The sequence below is a fragment of the Coregonus clupeaformis genome, chromosome 33 (assembly GCF_020615455.1).
Source record: "Coregonus clupeaformis isolate EN_2021a chromosome 33, ASM2061545v1, whole genome shotgun sequence".
NCBI lineage: Eukaryota > Metazoa > Chordata > Actinopteri > Salmoniformes > Salmonidae > Coregonus > Coregonus clupeaformis.
Window position 1 is genome coordinate 39446069 of NC_059224.1, and position 19974 is coordinate 39466042.

Here is a 19974-nt window from a genome sequence, read left to right on the forward strand (position 1 = left end):
AGTCCCTGTTTACTCACGTCTTCCGGCACTACGGTGTGCCAGAGGATATAGTGTCCGACCGAGGTCCCCAGTTCACGTCCAAGGTTTGGAAGGCGTTCATGGAACGTCTGGGGGTCTCGGTCAGCCTGACCTCTGGGTTCCACCCCCGAGTCAAATGGGAAGGTGGAACGGGTAAATCAGGATGTGGGTAGGTTCCTGCGGTCCTACTGCCAGGACCAGCCGGGGGAGTGGTCGGTGTTCTTGCCATGGGCAGAATATGCCCAGAACTCTCTCCGCCACTCCTCTACTAACCTAACACCATTCCAATGTGTTTTAGGTTACCAACCGGTTCTGGCGCCGTGGCACCAGAGCCAGACCGAGGCTCCTGCGGTGGATGACTGGTTTCGGCCCGCAGAGGCGACGTGGGACGCTGCCCACGTTCACCTCCAGCGCGCCGTGCATCGTCAGAGGGCCAACGCTGACCGTCACCGCAGTGAGGCCCCGGTCTTCGTACCGGTGGATCGGGTCTGGCTCTCGACCCGGAATCTTACCCTCCACCTGCCCTGCCGGAAGCTGAGCCCGCGGTTTGTGGGGCCGTTCAAAGTCCTGAGGAGAATCAAAGAGGTTACATATAGGTTATTACTTCCCCCTGATTACCGTATTAACCCCTCGTTTCATGTGTCTCTCCTCAGGCCGGTGGTGGTTGGTCCACTCCAGGAGTCTGAGGTGCGGTAGGTTCCTCCACCTCCTCTGGACATCGAGGGGGCCCTGGCGTACTGTCCTTCCATCCTTGATTCGAGGCGTCGGGTGGGGGGCCTTCAGTACCTCGTGGAGTGGGATGGGTACGGTCCGGAGGAACGGTGCTGGGTCCCGGTGAGGGATAACCTCGATCCCTCCCTGTTGCGGGATTTCCACCGTTGCCATCCGGCTCGCCCTGCTCTGCGTCCTCCTGGCCGTCCCCGAGGCCGGGGTTGGCGCGCTGCTGGAGCTGCGTGTAGAGGGTGGGGGGGTACTGGTACGACTTCGGCCGAGGCTGCCTCCCCTCCTTGTTCGGGCAGGCTTCGGCGTTCGTCGTTACCGGCTTACTAACCACTGCCGCCCCAATCATCATCACATTTGTCTTGTCTTGTCAATCACACACACCTGGTTCTAAACCCCTCATTAGTTTGAATATAAGTGTTCCCTCTGCCCCCTTGTCCTTGTGGGTGATTGTTAGTTGTGAGAGTAGTAAAGCTCGGTGGGGCTACTCGTACATTTTGTTGCCAGGGTAGATTTTCTATACACCGTTACAGTGTATTTGCCAGGGATTAGAGTTTACGCTGTGCCTGTTTCGTTGATCGCTATTTGAGCGCATTTGTGTGTCAACAAAGGAATAACCTCTGTGTTCGGTGATTACCCTCCTGCGCCTGACTCCTTTCATCACACTCATCACACAAAGATGCTTCAACAATGTACTGAGTAAAGGGACAGAATATTTTTTGATGGTATTTATTTTTTGCAAACATATCTAAAAACTGTTTTTTGTTTTGTCATTATGGGATATTGTGTGTAGATTGATGAGGGGGGAACTATTTAGTCCATTTTAGAAGTTGTCTGTAATGTGACAAAATGTGGAAAAAGTGAAGAGGTCTGAATACTTTCCGAATGCACTGTAGATGCTTAATTCACTTAGTATTACTGTCACGATACGAGAATATTGACTTTGATACCGATTCCAGGTTTAGTATCACAATTCGCGATACCATCACGATACTCAATTCGATATCAAAACGATACCAAAACAAAACCATGGCAAAAAAAGAAGGCCTATTAACCAAAGTCACAGAATGGCAATTGATCCAGACAGATAAACTCAGCTGCTGCTCAATCGTTGGGCATCTTTTCAGTTCAATATCATTACATTTTACATTTTTTACATTATATATTTTTTAGAGATAGCCATGTATTTGACTTTGTTTTTACCATTCTAACTCATAACAACATAATGGTCATCATGTATTTGAATGGTAAATCTCTATTGATAAACTGGGTAAATGAAGATGTAGCCCTATTCACAATACAGGTGAATTCATATTCAATAGGAGTGGGGTGAGTTATTGAGTTATTGAGCTTGTTTTGGCTGATTTCATTGGGCTACAGATGACAAACAATCTGTTTCCCTTCCATTTGAGTCTTATTTTATTGTACTGATCAACAACATTTGCATAGCTTATTTTATAAAAGCTTGTGCTGTCCCTTTAACCAGTAGTGACATCATTCACGAGGCAAGAGGTGGCGGCCTGTCAAAGTCCTATTCACAGACAGTCAGTTCACTGAGGCAATAGATCGATAATAATTGGGAGAAATGTGAGAGAGAGACTGATTAAGTGAATGAATAGTTTTGGTGGCAATCTGCTTTGAAATCAGCATATTTTGCGTTATGGTTATCACAAACAAAGTACTAGGGTAGTGAATTGATGTTAGCTCCAGCTGTAACCTAGCAAGAAAAGTTAGCCTACAAAGGTGGAAGCTACTGGTATCTTCTTGCATTGTAAAGTGTTCTAGCCTGTCTGGACGTTGTTTTCCGAACAGTAATTAACAGTTTCAACATTTCTACATTCCGTATCACATTATTCCAGTGTGTTAAATTGTGTGCAGCATGAGTGCAGAGCTATATATTATATATCCTGATCGCCTAGTCACTTTTACCCCTACCCACATGTACATACTGTATTACCTCAATAACCTCAACTACCTCATACCCCTGCACATTGACTCAGTACCGTATACAGCCTCAGTATTGTTTTACTATTTCCTTTTTTATTTAGCAAATATTTGTCTTAATTTTTAACTCTGCATTATTGTGAATGGGCTCGTAAGTAAGCATTTCTACACCTGTTGTATTCGGCGCATGTTACTAATACAATTTGATTTGAACATGATGCAGCCCAGACACCCAGTGCTGGCTAAGTGGAGCAGGCACGGTGCTTTTGCGCTACAAAGGGATCATCGGCTGCGGTGATTGACAGACTTGATATGTGAAACACATTTGACAGAAGTACTGAAGGTAACAAAAATTGTAGTACCGAATCGTTTTTCATGTTCTAGTATCGTTCCGGTATACCATGCAACACTACTTAGTACACTGAACAAAAATATGAACACAGCATGCAGCAAATTTCAAAGATTTTCCTGCTACAGTTCATACAAGGAAATCAGTCAATTGAAATAAATAAATTAGGCCCTAATCTATGGATTTCACATGACTGGGAAAACAGATATGCATCTGTTGGTCACAGATACCAGTCAGTATCTGGTGTGACCACAATTTGCCTCATGCAGTGCAACACATCTCCTTCGCATAGAGTTGATCAGGCTGTTGATTGTGGCCTGTGGAATGTTGTCCCACTCCTCTTCAATGGCTGTGTGAAGTTGCTGGATATTGGCAGGAACTAGAACATGCTGTCGCACATATCAATCCAGAGCATCTCAAACATGTCTGGTGAGTATGCAGGCCATGGAAGAACTGGGACATTTTCAGCTTCCAGGAATTGTGTACATATCCTTGTGACATGGGGCAGTGCATTATTATGCTGAAACATGAGACGATGGCGGCGGATGAATGGCACAAGAATGGGCTTCAGGATCTCGTCAAGGTATCTCTGTGCATTGAAATTGCCATCGATAAAATGCAATTGTGTTCGTTGTCCGTAGCTTATGCCTGCACATACCATAACCCCACCGCCACCATTGGCCACTCTGTTCACCACTTTGACATCAGCAAACCACTCGCCCATACGATGCCATGTCCGGGTGGCTGGTCTCAGTCAATCCATCAGATGAAGAAGCCGGATGTGGAGGTCCTGGGCTGGCGTGGTTACACGTGGTCTGTGGTTGTGAGGCCGGTTGGACGTATTGCCAAATTCTCTAAAAAGATGTTGGAGGCGGCTTGTGGTATAGAAATTAACTTTCAATTCTCTGGCAACAGCTCTGGTGGACATTCCTGCTTTCAGCATGTCAATTGCATGCTCCCTCAAAACTTGAGACATCTGTGGCATTGTGTTGTGTGACAAAACTGCACATTTTAGAGTGGCCTTTTACTGTCCCCAGCACAAGGTGCACCTGTGTAATGACCATACTGCTTCATCAGCTTCTTGATATGCCACACCTGTCAGGTGGATGGATTATCTAAACAAAGGAGAAATGCTCATTAACAGGGATGTAAACAAATTTGTGCACAACATTTGAGAGAAATAAGCTTTTTGTGTGTATGGAAAATTTCTGGGATCTTTTATTTCCACTCATGAAACATGGGATCAACACTTTACATGTTGCATTTATATTTTTGTTCAGTGTATTATTTAGGTACGTTTTATCTGATTAATCTATTGAAAGATAAAAAAAATGCATAACTGAGACTATGTCTCTATTAAACACAGCACAAATACTAAAAGAGGTGGTGTTTTTCATCTCAGATAATGATAATGTATGTGGAGCATGAAATGCTTGGAACACAGTAGGATATGCATACTGAGGATGAGAAAGAGAGAGAGAGTGTGTGCATACCATCTTCTGCACGATCTCATTCTGTCTGAATAGCTAATGTAACTAAATGAGGAAAATAAAGGTTGTAAAAGGACAAAACTGAATTATATTTCATGCATGGTCACACCAATACAGAGGGAAACAGTGACATGTAGCTGTGCCAAATGTCAGAGTAGGAAAACCTCAATGTTCACTCACATTCAAGGTGAAATGTACCCTCGGTCTGCAATCATACACTCATAACTGTCTGCCTTGTGCACACTGATTCAAGGCACTGACCTCAGCAAGTCTAACATGCTGACTAGACCGGGCATGCGCATTCATCCGCGTGCGCTATCGCACACATGTTGATTTTGTCCATCAACACGCAGGATGAAATATCAAAACGATCTCGGAACCAACTATATTAATTTGGGGACAGGTCGAAATGAATGAAACAGTCATGGCAATATAGCTTCCTGTTGCTAGCTAATTTGTCCTGGGATATGAACATTGGGTTGTTATTTTACCTGAAATGCACAAGGTCCTCTACTCCGACAATTAATCCACAGATAAAAGGGTAAACTGAGTTAGTTTCTAGTAATCTCTCCTCCTTCAGTCTTCTTCTTCTTCTTTGGAATTTATATGGCGGTTGGCAACCAACTTTATGGTGCATTACCACCACCAACTGGACTGGAGTGTGGATCTCAGTTAATCTTTCAATCACCCGCGTGGGTATATGCTCCTAAAAACCAATGAGGAGATGGGAGAGGCGGGACTTGCAGTGCGTCAAGCGTCAAAAATAGACCCAAGTTCTGTTTTAGCGCCTGGCTACGCAGACGCTCGCAAGCAGTTTGGATGAAATGATTGAATAACATGTACAATTGAAGTCGGAAGTTTACATACGCCAAATACATTTAAATTCAGTTTTTCACAATTCCTGACATTTAATCCTAGTAAAAATTCCCTGTTTTAGGTCAGTTAGGATCACCACTTTATTTAAGAATGTGAAATGTCAGACTAATAGTAGAGAGAATGATTAATTTCAGCTTTTATTACTTTCATCACATTCCCAGTAGGTCAGCAGTTTACATACACTCAATTAGTATTTGGTAGCATTGCCTTTAAATTGTTTAACTTGGGTCAAACATTTCGGGTAGCCTTCCACAAGCTTCACACAATAAGTTGGGGGAATTTTGGTCCATTCCTCCTGACAGAGCTGGTGTAACTGAGTCAGGTTTGTAGGCCTCCTTGCTCGCACACGCTTTTTCAGTTCTGCCCACAAATGTTCTATAGGATTGAGTTCAGGGCTTTGCGATGGCCACTCCAATACCTTGACTTTGTTATCCTTAAGCCATTTTCCCACAACTTTGGAAGTAAGCTTGGGGTCATTGTCCATTTGGAAGACCCATTTGCGACCAAGCTTTAACTTCCTGACTGATGTCTTAAAATGTTGCTTCAATATATCCACATAATTCTCCTTCCTCATGATACCATCTATTTTGTGAAGGGCACCAGTCCCTCCTGCAGCAAAGCACCCCCACAGCATGATGCTGCCTCCCCCGTGCTTCAAGGTTGGGATGGTGTTCTTCGGCTTGCAAGCAATCCCCTTTTCCTCCAAACATAACGATGGTCATTATGGCCTAACAGTTCTATTTTTGTTTCATCAGACCAGAGGACAGTTCTCCAAAAAGTACGATCTTTGTGCCCATGTGCAGTTGCAAACCGTAGTCTGGCTTTTTTTCAGGCGGTTTTGGAGAAGTGGCTTCTTCCTTGCTGAGCGGCCTTTCAGGTTATGTCGACATAGGACTCGTTTTACTATGGATATAGATAATTTTGTACCTGTTTCCACCAGCATCTTCACAAGGTCCTTTACTGTTGTTCTGTGATTGATTTGCACTTATCGCACCAAAGTACGTTCATCTGTAGGAGACAGAACGCGACTCCTTCCTGAACGGTATGACGGCTGCGTGGTCCCATGGTGTTTATACTTGTGTACTATTGTTTGTTGTTACGTTCTCCCCTCGGGTGTAGTTCGTCTGAGGAGGAGACGTAAATGCCTGGGCCTGCACACACAAGGTAAACTAGATGAAGTAACCAGACAACAACCAGTTCTCAAGGTTAGCCCTCGGGGGGCGTTTAGTAATGTACTTAAACAAAAATAAACAACACCCATAAAGAAACAACAAATCAATCAAATAAACCAGGGAAGGTAAGAGAAGGGAATATTTGGGAACGGGGTCCAATTAATGAAAATAATCAAAAGGTCCCTCCTCTTCTACACACCTAAACCTTCCTATCACACTCTAACCCTAACCCACTTTCCTACCTGTTTACCAAAAATACAGGGGTGACACCCGCCCGGCTAACATTGTGTGTAAAACAATGGGTTATCTACGTGTGAATGTACACCCATGGGCAGATCTACCTTTCCCTTCTCCAGGACCCAGGTAGGGTGGAGTACATCAGGAGGACAGGCTGGAACACAAACAAAGATAAATTAACACAGCCAAATAACAAGTGTCCTCTCCCCTCCTTCTTCGAGCTCACACGGCAAACAGGTATACTCTCGTCAATCAGCTACAGCTGCCAGGACTCCGGACCGAAGCCACGCCCACCATCGTTAGCCGCAACTCAGCACACCTGTAATGCCCAGAACACACAAACACACTACAAAGGGAAATGGGGTGAAAGAAAAATACGTCACACGTAACATTTGTACAGATGAACGTGGTACCTTCAGGCATTTGGAAATTGCTCCCAATGATGAACCAGACTTGTGGAGGTCTACACATTTTTTCTGAGGTCTTGGCTGATTTATTTTGATTTTCCATGATGTCAAGCAAAGAGACACTGAGTTTGAAGGTAGGCCTTGAAATACATCCACAGGTAAACCACCAATTGACTCAAATAATGTAAATTAGCCTATCAGAAGCTTCTAAAGACATGACATCATTTTCTGGAATTTTCCAAGCTGTTTAAAGGCACAGTCAACTTAGTGTATGTAAACTTCTGACCTAATGGAATTGTGATATAATGAATTATACAGTGGGGGAAAAAAGTATTTAGTCAGCCACCAATTGTGCAAGTTCTCCCACTTAAAAAGATGAGAGAGGCCTGTAATTTTCATCATAGGTACACGTGAACTACGACAGACAAATTGAGGAAAAAAATTCCAGAAAATCACATTGTATGATTTTTAATGAATTTATTTGCAAATTATGGTGAAAAATAAGTATTTGGTCACCTACAAACAAGCAAGATATCTGGCTCTCACAGACCTGTAACTTCTTCTTTAAGAGGCTCCTCTGTCCTCCACTCGTTACCTGTATTAATGGCACCTGTTTGAACATGTTATCAGAATAAAAGACACCTGTCCACAACCTCAAACAGTCACACTCCAAACTCCACTATGGCCAAGACCAAAGAGCTGTCAAAGGACACCAGAAACAAAATTGTAGACCTGCACCAGGCTGGGAAGACTGAATCTGCAATAGTTAAGCAGCTTGGTTTGAAAAAATCAACTGTGGGAGCAATTATTAGGAAATGGAAGACATACAAGACCACTGATAATCTCCCTCGATCTGTGGCTCTACGCAAGATCTCACCCCGTGGGGTCAAAATGATCACAAGAACGGTGAGCAAAAATCCCAGAACCACACGGGGGACCTAGTGAATGACCTGCAGAGAGCTGGGACCAAAGTAACAAAGCCTACCATCAGTAACACACTACGCCGCCAGGGACTCAAATCCTGCAGTACCAGACGTGTCCCCCTGCTTAAGCCAGTACATGTCCAGGCCCGTCTGAAGTTTGCTAGAGTGCATTTGGATGATCCAGAAGAGGATTGGGAGAATGTCATATGGTCAGATGAAACCAAAATATAACTTTTTGGTAAAAACTCAACTCGTTGTGTTTGGAGGACAAAGAATGCTTATTTGCATCCAAAGAACACCATACCTACTGTGAAGCATGGGTGTGGAAACATCATGCTTTGGGGCTGTTTTTCTGCAAAGGGACCAGGACGACTGATCCGTGTAAAGGAAAGAATGAATGGGGCCATGTATCGTGAGATTTTGAGTAAAAACCTCCTTCCATCATCAAGGGCATTGAAGATGAAACATGGCTGGGTCTTTCAGCATGACAATGATCCCAAACACACCGCCCGGGCAACGAAGGAGTGGCTTTGTAAGAAGCATTTCAAGGTACTGGAGTGGCCTAGCCAGTCTCCAGATCTCAACCCCATAGAAAATCTTTGGCGGGAGTTGAAAGTCTGTGTTGCCCAGTGACAGCCCCAAAACATCACTGCTCTAGAGCAGATCTGCATGGAGGAATGGGCCAAAATACCAGCAACAGTGTGTGAAAACCTTGTGAAAACTTACAGAAAACATTTGACCTGTGTCATTGCCAACAAAGGGTATATAACAAAGTATTGAGAAACTTTTGTTATTGACCAAATACTTATTTTCCATCATAATTTGCAAATAAATTCATTAAAAATCCTAAAATTGTCACACCCTGGCTCTGGGACTCATTATGTTGAGCCAGGGTGTGTTCATTCTATGTGTGTATTTCTATGTTGGTAATTCTGTTGTGTTGATTTCTATGTTTTCCTGAGTGACTCCCAATCAGAGGCAACGAGTGTCAGCTGTTGGCTGGTTGTCTCTGATTGGGAGCCATATTTAAACTGTCTGTTTTTCCCTTTGTGTTTGTGGGTTTTTGTTCCGTGTTCGGTCATTGATACCGTGGACTTCACGAGTCGTTTCTTGTTTTGTATTTGTGTTTACACTTTAACTAATTAAAGTATGTTCGTTCATCACGCTGCGCCTTGGTCTACTCCTTACCTCGATCGTGACAACAATGTGATTTTCTGGATTCTTTTTTCTCATTTTGTCTGTCATAGATGACGTGTACCTATGATGAAAATTACAGGCCTCTCTCATCTTTTTATGTGGGAGAACTTGCACAATTTTTGGCTGACTAAATACTTTTTTCCCCCACTGTAAGTGAAATAATCTGTCTGTTAACAATTGTTGGAAAAATTACTTGTGTCATGCACAAAGTAGATGTCCTAACTGACTTGCCAAAACTATAGTTTGTTAACAAGAAATTTGTGGAGTGGTTGAAAAACGAGTTTTAATTATTCCAACCTAAGTGTATGTAAACTTCCGACTTCAACTGTATGTGTACATTTATTTTTAAACGCTCGCGCACATAACGTGAGTGGTGTGGTCAGCATGTAAGTTGAAATCCAACTTTCCCCCTCAATGGCCTTGCTTATTCTCTGTAAATCTAAATCAAACGCTATTTACTTTCACATTCTATCTCACTCAGGTACAATATGGTGTGGTTGTTAAGCAACTTGCAACTATAACAGTTACCTCTGTTTGTATGTTTTGTGATTGATTGTCAGTTAGTTATTGCGAGTACTGCTGTGAAGAGCCCAACTCCTGCTTGCCAGCCTATTTCGGTGTGTCGCTTTTTTAACGTAATTAGACTGCGTTCTCTCGCTCTCCCATTTACTGTGGCTGTCAGTGAAACCAATCATCGCCTGGCTTTATGTCTTAATGGAAGGGGATGTATAACTGACACCAGACAGATTGCAGTAATATGTTTTTATTTTCTTTCGTTTTATTTTTTCCCGTAGTCTTTTCCTTCCTTTTTTACTAAATTCAACCTTCCATGTTGTGAAGGACCGGACTGTATTTTTCCTTCGCTTTTTCACTTTGATGAATCGATATAAAAGGTTTGTTTATTACATGTGGGAACATTGATGGTTGGCAAAGAACTCACAATTTATTTGCCAATGTACATACAGCTATGACTGATAACCATGTTTATTTCTGTTGGTAAATTCCGTTTTCGGGCCTGTGCTTTCCAAATGACAAAGAGAGAACGAACGAAAGAGAGAGTTTTTGAGTCAGCGTTTAGTAGTGTTATCAGTCACAACTGTAATGAATACTCTGTCTCATTGAGAGGACAAGGCTGTGGGTTTTCTCTCCGGTGAGTCCTTCAAGCTGGGGCTCAAAGGCGAGTGCCACTCACCGGCCAGGGCTCCTATGAAGACAAATTACAGAGACGGCAACGAGGTGTCAAGAGGGTGACCCGACACGCAGGGCTGCAAAGTACCTGTCATCTGTGAGGAATGATAATGACAAGGCCAAGAGATATGTTTCTGTCGCCCAAATCCTTCCTTCCTTCCCTCCCTCTCTCTCTCTTGCCATTTGCTTTCCCTTTACCTCCCTCTCATGTCGTCTACCTTTCACACTCTTCCCTGCAACCTCACTATTCTCCTTCTCCAGTTATAGTGCCTTCAGAAAGTATTCACACTAAATATAAAGAAGTGTTCACACTTAATTTAAAAATATTAAATTGAGGTTTTGTGTCACTGGCCTACACACAATACCCCCTCATGTCAAATTAAAATAATGTTTTTTTGAAATTTTTACAAATTAAAGCTGAAATGTCTTGAGTCAATAAGTATTAAATCCCTTTGTTATGGAAACCCTAAATAAGTTCAGGAGTCAAAATTTGCTTGTCACAAAATAAGTTGCATGGACTCACTCTGTGTGCAATAATATAGTTTAACATGATTTTTGAATGACTACCTCATCACATACAATTGTCTGTAAGGTCCCCCAGTCAAGCAGTGAATTTCAAACACAGATTCAACCACAAAGACCAGGGAGGTTTTCCAATGCCTCACAAAGAAGGGCACCTGTTGGTAGATGGGTCAAAATATAAAAAAAAGCAGACATTAAAATCCCTATGTGCATGGTGAAGTTAATAATACACCCAGTCAATACAAAGATACAGGCGTCCTTCCTAATTCAGTTGCCGGAGAGGAAGGAAACCGCTCAGGGGTTTCACCATGAGGCCAATGGTGACTTTAAAACAGTTAGAGAGTTTAATGGCATCCTGTTTGCAATAAGGCACTAAAGTAAAACTGCAAAAAACATGGCAAAGAAATGAACTTTTTGTCCTGAATAAAAAGCGTTATGTTTGGGGCAAATTCAACACAACACATCACTGAGTACCACTCTTCACATTTTGAAGCATGGTGGTGGCTGCATCATGTTATGGGTATGCTTGTCATAGGCAAGGACTGGGAGTTTTTTAGGATAAAATAAATGGAATAGAGCTAAGCATAGGCAAAATCCTAGATCAAAATCTGTTTCAGTCTGCATTCCAACAGACTGTTGGAGACAAATTTAACTTTCAGCAGGACAATAACCTAAAATACAAGGCCAAATATATACTGGAGCTGCTTACCAAGACGACGTTGAATGTTCCTGAGAAGCCTAGTTACAGTTTTGACTTAAATCTTTTAGAGACTTACCCAGAAAGAGTCACAACTATAAAACGGTCAAATTTCTGAAGGGTTGCATTTCCTCCTCTCTGCCCCAACAATTTCATTCAGACTCTGGCCCCATTATGGACAAAAATGCCATAATTTATGCATTTTAATCGTCAGCGGGCTATCTTTTTGCAAGAGAGTTTAACCCTACTATCTCTAAACATTGATTCTGGAATATTGCAGATTGACTTGGAAAATGGTAGTCAAGTTTTATCATTTCGGCAATTCACAGAAAAATAAGTCCTTGATGCCTCACTTGCCATAGATACCAAGAAATCCACAGGTACTGACCAATTGCCACCGGGTCTGCTCAAGTGTGCTGCCCCCCTTATTGCTGGCTCAGTAACCCATATCTTCAATCTAATATTGTTATCAGGAAATATTCCAAAAGTATGGAAAACAGCTTATATACTCCCACTCCATAAGGGCGGGGATAGTGATCTTGATAATTATCGTACGATCTCCAGTTTTGTGGACCTGTCGAAAGCATTTGATACTGTTGTTCATGCTATTTTATTGAACAAGTTGTCCTTGATTGGCCTGGGCTCTGAAGCCTGCTCATGGTCTAATGATTATCTTAGTTACATAACTCAGGCCATCATGATTGATGGGGTTGTCCGAATTTCTTCAAAGGTGTTCCACATTTTGTGACGTTACAGCCTTATTCTAAAATTGAGTAAATTAACATTTTCCCTCATCAATCTACACACAATACACCATAATGACAAAGCAAAAACAGGTTTTTAGAAAGTTTAGTAAATGTACTTATTTACATAAGTATTCAGACCCTTTGCTATGAGACTCAAAAGTGAGCTCAGGTGCATCCTGTTTCCATTGATCATCCTTGAGATGTTTCTACAACTTGATTGGAGTCCACATGTGGTAAATTCAATTAATTGGACATGATTTGGAAAGGCACACACCTGTCTATATAAGGTACCACAGTTGACAGTGCATGTCAGAGCAAAAACCAAGCCATGAGGTCGAAGGAATTATCCGTAGAGCTCCGAGACAGGATTGTGTCGAGGCTCAGAAGGGTACCAAAACATTTCTGCAGCACTGAAAGTCCCCAAGAACACAGTGGCCTCCATCATTCTTAAATGGAAGAAGTTTAGAACCACCAAGACTTTTCTTAGAGCTGGGCGCCCGGCCACACTGAGCAATCGGGGAAAAGGGCCTTGGTCACTCTGACAGAGCTCCAGAGTTCCTCTGTGGAGATGGGAGAACCTTCCAGAAGTACAACCATCTTTGCAGCAATCCACAAATCAGGCCTTTATGGTAGAGTGGCCAAACAGAAGCCACTCCTCAGCAAAAGGCACATGACAGCTTGCTTGGAGTTTGCCAAAAGGCACCTAAAGACTCTCAGACCATGAGAAACCAGATTCTCTGGTCTGATGAAACCAAGATTGAACGCTTTGGCCTGAATGCCATGCGTCACGTCTGGAGGAAACCTGGCACCATCCCTACATTGAAGCATGGTGGTGGCAGCATCATGCTGTGGGGATGTCTTTCAGTGGCAGGGACTGAATGACTAGTCAGGATCGAGGGAAAGATGAATGGAGCAAAGTACAGAGAGATCCTTTTGGAAGGTGAACCTTCACCCCAGTCTGAAAACCTGCTCCAGAGCACTCAGGACCTCAGACTGGGGCCAAGGTTCACCTTCCAACAGGACAATGGCCCTAAGCACATAGCCAAGACAACGCAGGAGTAGCTTGGGGACAAGTATCTAAATGTCCTTGAGTGGCCCAGCCAGAGCCCAGACTTGAACCCGATCGAACATCTCTGGAGAGACCTGAAAATAGCTGTGCAGCGACGCTCCCCATCCAACCTGACAGAGATTGAGAGGATCTGCAGAGAAGAATGGGAGAACTCCCCAAATACAGGTGTGCCAAGCTTGTAGCATCATACCCAAGAAGACTCGAGGCTGTAATCGCTGCCAAAGGTGCTTCAACAAAGTGCTGAGTAAAGGGTCTGAATACTTATGTAAATGTGATATTTCAGTTATTTATTTTATATTATTTTTGAAAACATTCTAAAAACCTTTTTTTTGCTTTGTCATTATGGGGTATTATGTGTAGATTGATGAGGGGAAAAAACTATTTAATCAACTTTAGCATAAGGCTGTAACGTAACAAAATGTGGATGAATATTCCCTTATTTTATTTTTTATTTGTTTCTCCATACATTTTCCCCACTACCCTACTAGCCCTACCCTAATTGGAGTAAATGAATGGACAACAATACTTATACTGCTACTTACAGCTATTTCACTCACATCTACAGAACCTGTAGTTCAATAATTATACATATATTCCTAATTTCCTCTTTCTTCAAGTGCTGGATTTTCACCCACATCGGCCAATCCACCATTCATTCTGATTTTAACTCCAGCCCTCTGATGTCCACAGATTAACCCATCTTTCCCAGTATAATGACAATTTGATATTTCCTTTTGCAATACTTCAGTTTTCTGCTACTTTTACATTCACTGAAGCATCACCGAGGTGGGTGCTACACTTTGATAGTGGATGATCCAGCCTACATACGGATGAGGAGGAGACGACATGCTTGAGGAAGAGCTCCAGGCTGGTCTACCAGTATCTGACTGAAGTTTTCTCCCTGCCTGTCTGTATCATCAATTCTTCCTCCGCTCAAGCTACTGCTTCTGACTGCCTTTCCGAACTACCTTGACTTCTGAAGCTGTGGAACTGCCAGATCCCTACATTTGTTTTTGTTTTCAAAGCGAGATTCTTGTTTGTAATGAAAAGCGGAATATACATTAAATGTATTATTATTATTTGTATTATGCTCAGAAACACTTGTTTTGCAAACATGGTCCTGTTTATAAATTACTGTATTGATTAATGGGCAGTTATTACCTCTGTCAAATGAATATGTAGCTTAAAGTTATGTGTGTATTAGATTTTTTTTTGTGCAATAAAGATGGTGACGCTACAATAATATACATTTACAATAGGCCTATACCTAAAAATACATACAGTTTAATGATATACAAATACAGTGCCTTCAGAAAGTATTCACACCCCTTGACCTTTTCAAAAATGTGTTATGTTACAAAGTGGGATTAAAATGGATTTAATTGTATTTTTTTGTCAACGGTCTACACAAACTACTCTGTAATATCAAAGTGAAAGAAAAATTCTAACATTTGTAAAACATTCATGAAAAATAAAACACTACTATATCTTGATTAGATAAGTATTCAACCACCTGCGTCAATACATGTTGGAATCAACTGATTTCAGCTGCGAGTCTATCTGGGTAAGTCTCTAAGCGCTTTCCACACCTGGATTGTGCAACATTTGCCCATTATCCTTTTCAAAAGTATTATTTTCAGGTCTTGCCATATATTTACAAGCAGATTTAAGTCAAAACTGTAACTTGGCCACTCAGGAACATTCTTGTGTTTTAGATGATTGTCCTGCTGAAAGGTGAATTCATCTCCCAGCGTCTGGTGGAAAGCAGACTGAACCAGGTTTTCCTCTAGGATGTTGCCACTCTTCCTGTGGTCCAGCAGAAGTTAAGGCAGTAATATACATTATAATAAAACATTTTAACATTAAAATACATTTTACAACATATTTCACAATACATTAAGTGTGTGCCCCTCAGGCCACTATTCTATTACAACACACAATCCAGGTGTACATGTGTTTATGTTATGTGTGTTTGCATGCGTGTGTTTTTACCAGTGTGTGTGACTCTTCACAGTTCTCGCTGTTCCATAAGGTGTATTTTTATCAGTTTTATCAGCTGCACTAGGGAATGCCTGATTCTACCTGGATTATGTTGGAGAGGCTACCATTAAAGAACACCCTCTGTGTTCTGTTAAACAGGTAACTCTCAAGCCACAATATAGCAGGGGGTGTTAAGCCATAACACATACGTTTTTCCAGCAGCAGACTATAATGTCAAAAGCCGCACTGAAGTCTAACAAAACAGCAACCACAATCTTTTTATCATCAATTTCTCTCAGCCAATCATCAGTCATTTGTGTAAGTGCTGTGATTGTTGAATGTCCTTTCCTATAAACGTGTTGAAAGTCTGTTGTAAATTTGTTTACTGTAAAATAGCATTTTATCTGGTCAAACACCATTAAAAAAAAAGTTGACTAAGGGTTGGTAACAGGCTGATTGGTCAGCTATTTGAGCCAGTAAAGGGGGCTTTACTATATTAGGTAGTGGAATTACTTTTGCTTCCCTCCAGGCCTGGGGGCATACACTTTCTAGTAGGCTTAAATTGAAAATATGGCAAATAGGAGTGGCAATATCGTCCACTATTATCCTCAGTAATTTTCCATCCAGGTTGTCAGAACTAGGTGGCTTGTCATTGCTGATAGACAACAATCATTTTTTCACCTCACTTCCACACTCACTTTATGGAATTCAAAATTACAATGCTTGTCTTTCGTAATTTGGTCAGATATGCTTGGATGTGTAGTGTCAGAGTTTGTTGCTGGCGTGCCATGTCAAAGTTTGCTAATCTTGCCAATGAAAAAATAATTCAAGTAGTTGGCGATATCAGTTGGTTTTGTGATGAATGAGCCATCTGATTCAATGAATGATGGAGCTGAGTTTGTTTTTTTCCCAAAATATCATTTATGGTGCTCCAAAGCTTTTTACTATCATTCTTTATGTAATTTATCTTTGTTTCATAGTGTAGATTCTTCTTCTTTTTATTAAGTTTAGTCACATGATTTCTCAATTTGCAATACGTTTGCCAATCGGTTGTGCAGCCAGACATATTTGCAATTCCTTTTGCCTTATCCATCTCAACCAAACAATTTTTCAATTCCTCATCAATCCACTGGGATTTAACAGTTTTTACAGTAATTTTCTTAATGGGTGCATGCTTATTAGTAACTGGAATAAGCAATTTCATAAATGTGTCAAGTGCAGCGTCTGTTTGCTCCTCATTACACACCACAGACCAACAAATATTATTTACATCAACAACATAGGAATCACTACAAAACTTATTGTATGACCTCTTATACACTATATTAGGCCCAGCCTTTGGAACTTTGGTTTTCCTAGATATGGCTACTATATTGTGATCACCACATCCGATGGATTTGGATACTGCTTTCAAACAAATTTCTGCAATATTAGTAAAGATGTGATCAATACATGTTGATAATTTCATTCCTGTGCTGTTTGTAACTACCCTGGTAGGTTGACTGATAACCTGAACCAGGTTGCAGGCAGTAGTCACAGTTTGAAGCTTTTTCTTGAGTGGGCAGCTTGATGAAAGCTAGTCAATATTTAAATAACCCAAAAAATATACCTCTCTGTTGATATCACATACATTATTGTTATGATGAGTTTCTAGGGTACCAAGTGATTACGAATGTAAGAATGTACTTAGACACTTTTGATGGGGAGTTCATATAATATATTTAATATGGTACCATGGTTAGTTATAACAGACGAAGGACATAGCCCAGTTTCTGCCGTCTTCCTAACTCCAGAACAAAGATCCGTTCTCTCTATATATACACTCTGTTACAAGTCTCTCCACAAGCATCTGGTAAACCTCCATGGGCACTCCCATTATTTGATGTTATTACTCTTTACCCCCAAGTCATATATCCTGTCCATCAATCATTTCTAAGATCAACATCAGTAATCTCCTTTGACATAACGGAATGTAGACTCTGTGGCAGCAAACCACTTATCTACTAACTCTCCCCTGGTCCACACAATACTATGACATGACATCATTACAATTATTTCACACGTTATCCAGATACTGACTGTTAGCACTTGGTGATCTTTAGCAGCTTCCCACAAGAATGGGCTTTAGGTGAGGGAGATGAACCTGTAGCCATATTACATTTTATTAATTTAGCAGACGTTCTTATCCAGAGCGACTTACAGTTAGTGAGTGCCTCATATTTTTTTTTTTTTCATAATGGCCACCCGTGGGAATCGAACCCACAACCCTGGCGTTGCAAACGCCATGCTTTACCAACTGAGCTACATCCCTGCCGGCCATTCCCTCCACTACTATGGACGACGCTGGGCCAAATGTGCGCCGCCCCATGGGTCTCCCGGTCGCAACCGGCTACGACAGAGCCTGGATTCAAACCAGGATCTCTAGTGACACAGCTAGCACTGCGATGCAGTGCTTTAGACCACTGCGCCACTCGGGAGAACATTACTTCAACAGTATTTAACATTAGATCCTCTCTAAGCTTTACAGGAATGTGGTTCTGAATATAAACAGCAACACCTTCACCGTTGGCATTTCTGTCTTTTCTGTAAATGTTATAACCATGTATTGCTACCACTGTATCATCAAAGGTATTATCGAAGTGAGTTTCAGATAGTCAGTCAGAATATGAATATCATCTGTTACTAGCACATTTTTGATTTCATGAACCTTGTTTGTTAAGCTACATATGTTCATGTGGGCAATTTTGAGCACTTTTCTTCTAGGATGCTTACTTGTTTTCATTGCTTACTAGGGCACACCACCTCAGTGGTAACAGTTTAAATCTGGTTCATAGGCACATGATTACTGCATACAACAGTTGTAGGATCAGCAGAGGCAATCAGGGCAGTTAGACGGATATAATTAAGGTTACTTATATTGTGTCTACCAACGCCCCTGGTATAATGTACATTTGCTGAAGCATTATGATAACTCAGCATCACAATGGTAGGGATTCACTGAGCTGGGCTTGGGTCATTGATAAGTAATTGTCTCAACACAGCCTTATAATGCTGTGAAAGGATCCATGAACCCAAATGATTTGGGTGGATCCCATCCTCCTTATAAAATGTGTTTTGTTTCCAAAAGGTATCAAAATTGTCCACAAAATGTACATCCTTTGAGCTGCAATAATCACGTAGCCAGTTGTGAAGAGAAAGAATCCTGTGTCATGACTTGCCCTCATGGGCTGAGGATCAAAGATGCCGACTAGGCAAAGGTTTGAAGACCCCCTTTGCTGGGGGCCAGTTTTATGACTGGTCGTAAATTCCTTGCAGAAACTTTCTTTTCGGTGCCATGCAGTATTGGGAGATGGAATTTCCCTGTGAGACAAAGAAAGTCTTCCCGCCAAGACTCCAACATCCAAAAGTGGATAATGAAACAATATTTCTACTTAAAATAATGTAGGAAATGGTTGGTGGGGACTTAAAGAACAATTATGTCAAATGTGTTACTATGTTGTGATGTCATTAAAGACGGTGGAACTACATAACTGTATCTCTGGGGGTGTACACTTCCCAGTTAAGAAGATTGCATCTAATTGTTGTATAAAACGAATGATTAAGTATAATAATACTTTTGTGAAGATAACAATGTGATTTTAGCATTCTTGATGAGATGATTGTTTTCCATATTGATTTTTTCTCAGCCCAGATGAGCACAAACATGATGGGACACCCCTTTTACCTTGTGACGAAATTCACCTCAAACCAGGAAGCCCCACGGCTTAAAATGGTTGAAACTCTACAGACCAGCAGACGTGAAGCGTGAGCTAAACGTTACAAAATGGTTTAAAACTACAACTCCATTACCAAAGGAAGACCAAGCATACTACGGTATAAGCCGGATGTTGCATATCTAAAATAGAATGAGGCCTTACTGTTGAATTCAGACTATAATAAGTGTGCAGCTCATTACGTTATACACCCAGGTTAAATATACACCAGTAGAGCCGTAGGCAGGATTTGTTGTTGAGGTGTGTTTCCATTTGAACAAGATGCTACAGGTTGCCTCTGGTGTTGATTATCTGACGAAAAGTCAGTTCGTAGAGTGAATTACTGAATGCTACGAGCCAGAACATATTGGGCCGGCAGATTGAGGTATTCTCAGATATAGTCCCGTTGGGCCAAACGGGTACTATTTCTTCTGTTTCTCGCGTCTCAGGAGCGAGTTGACTCGGTCAGTATTAATTTCTAGAGCGAGGACATAAGGCCAGCAATGATAGAAATTTGGATAGATATATTCGTTGACCGGGCCAGAGTTATTATCTATCTGTCTATCGCGCTTTGTTAGCGTGGGTAGGCCACAGGCATATCTCTTAGGTTACCACGCGTTCCGGTAATATAGTGCTAGCAAAGAGAATGCCGAATGGGTTTGAATGTGAGTCGTCACTAATAAACCC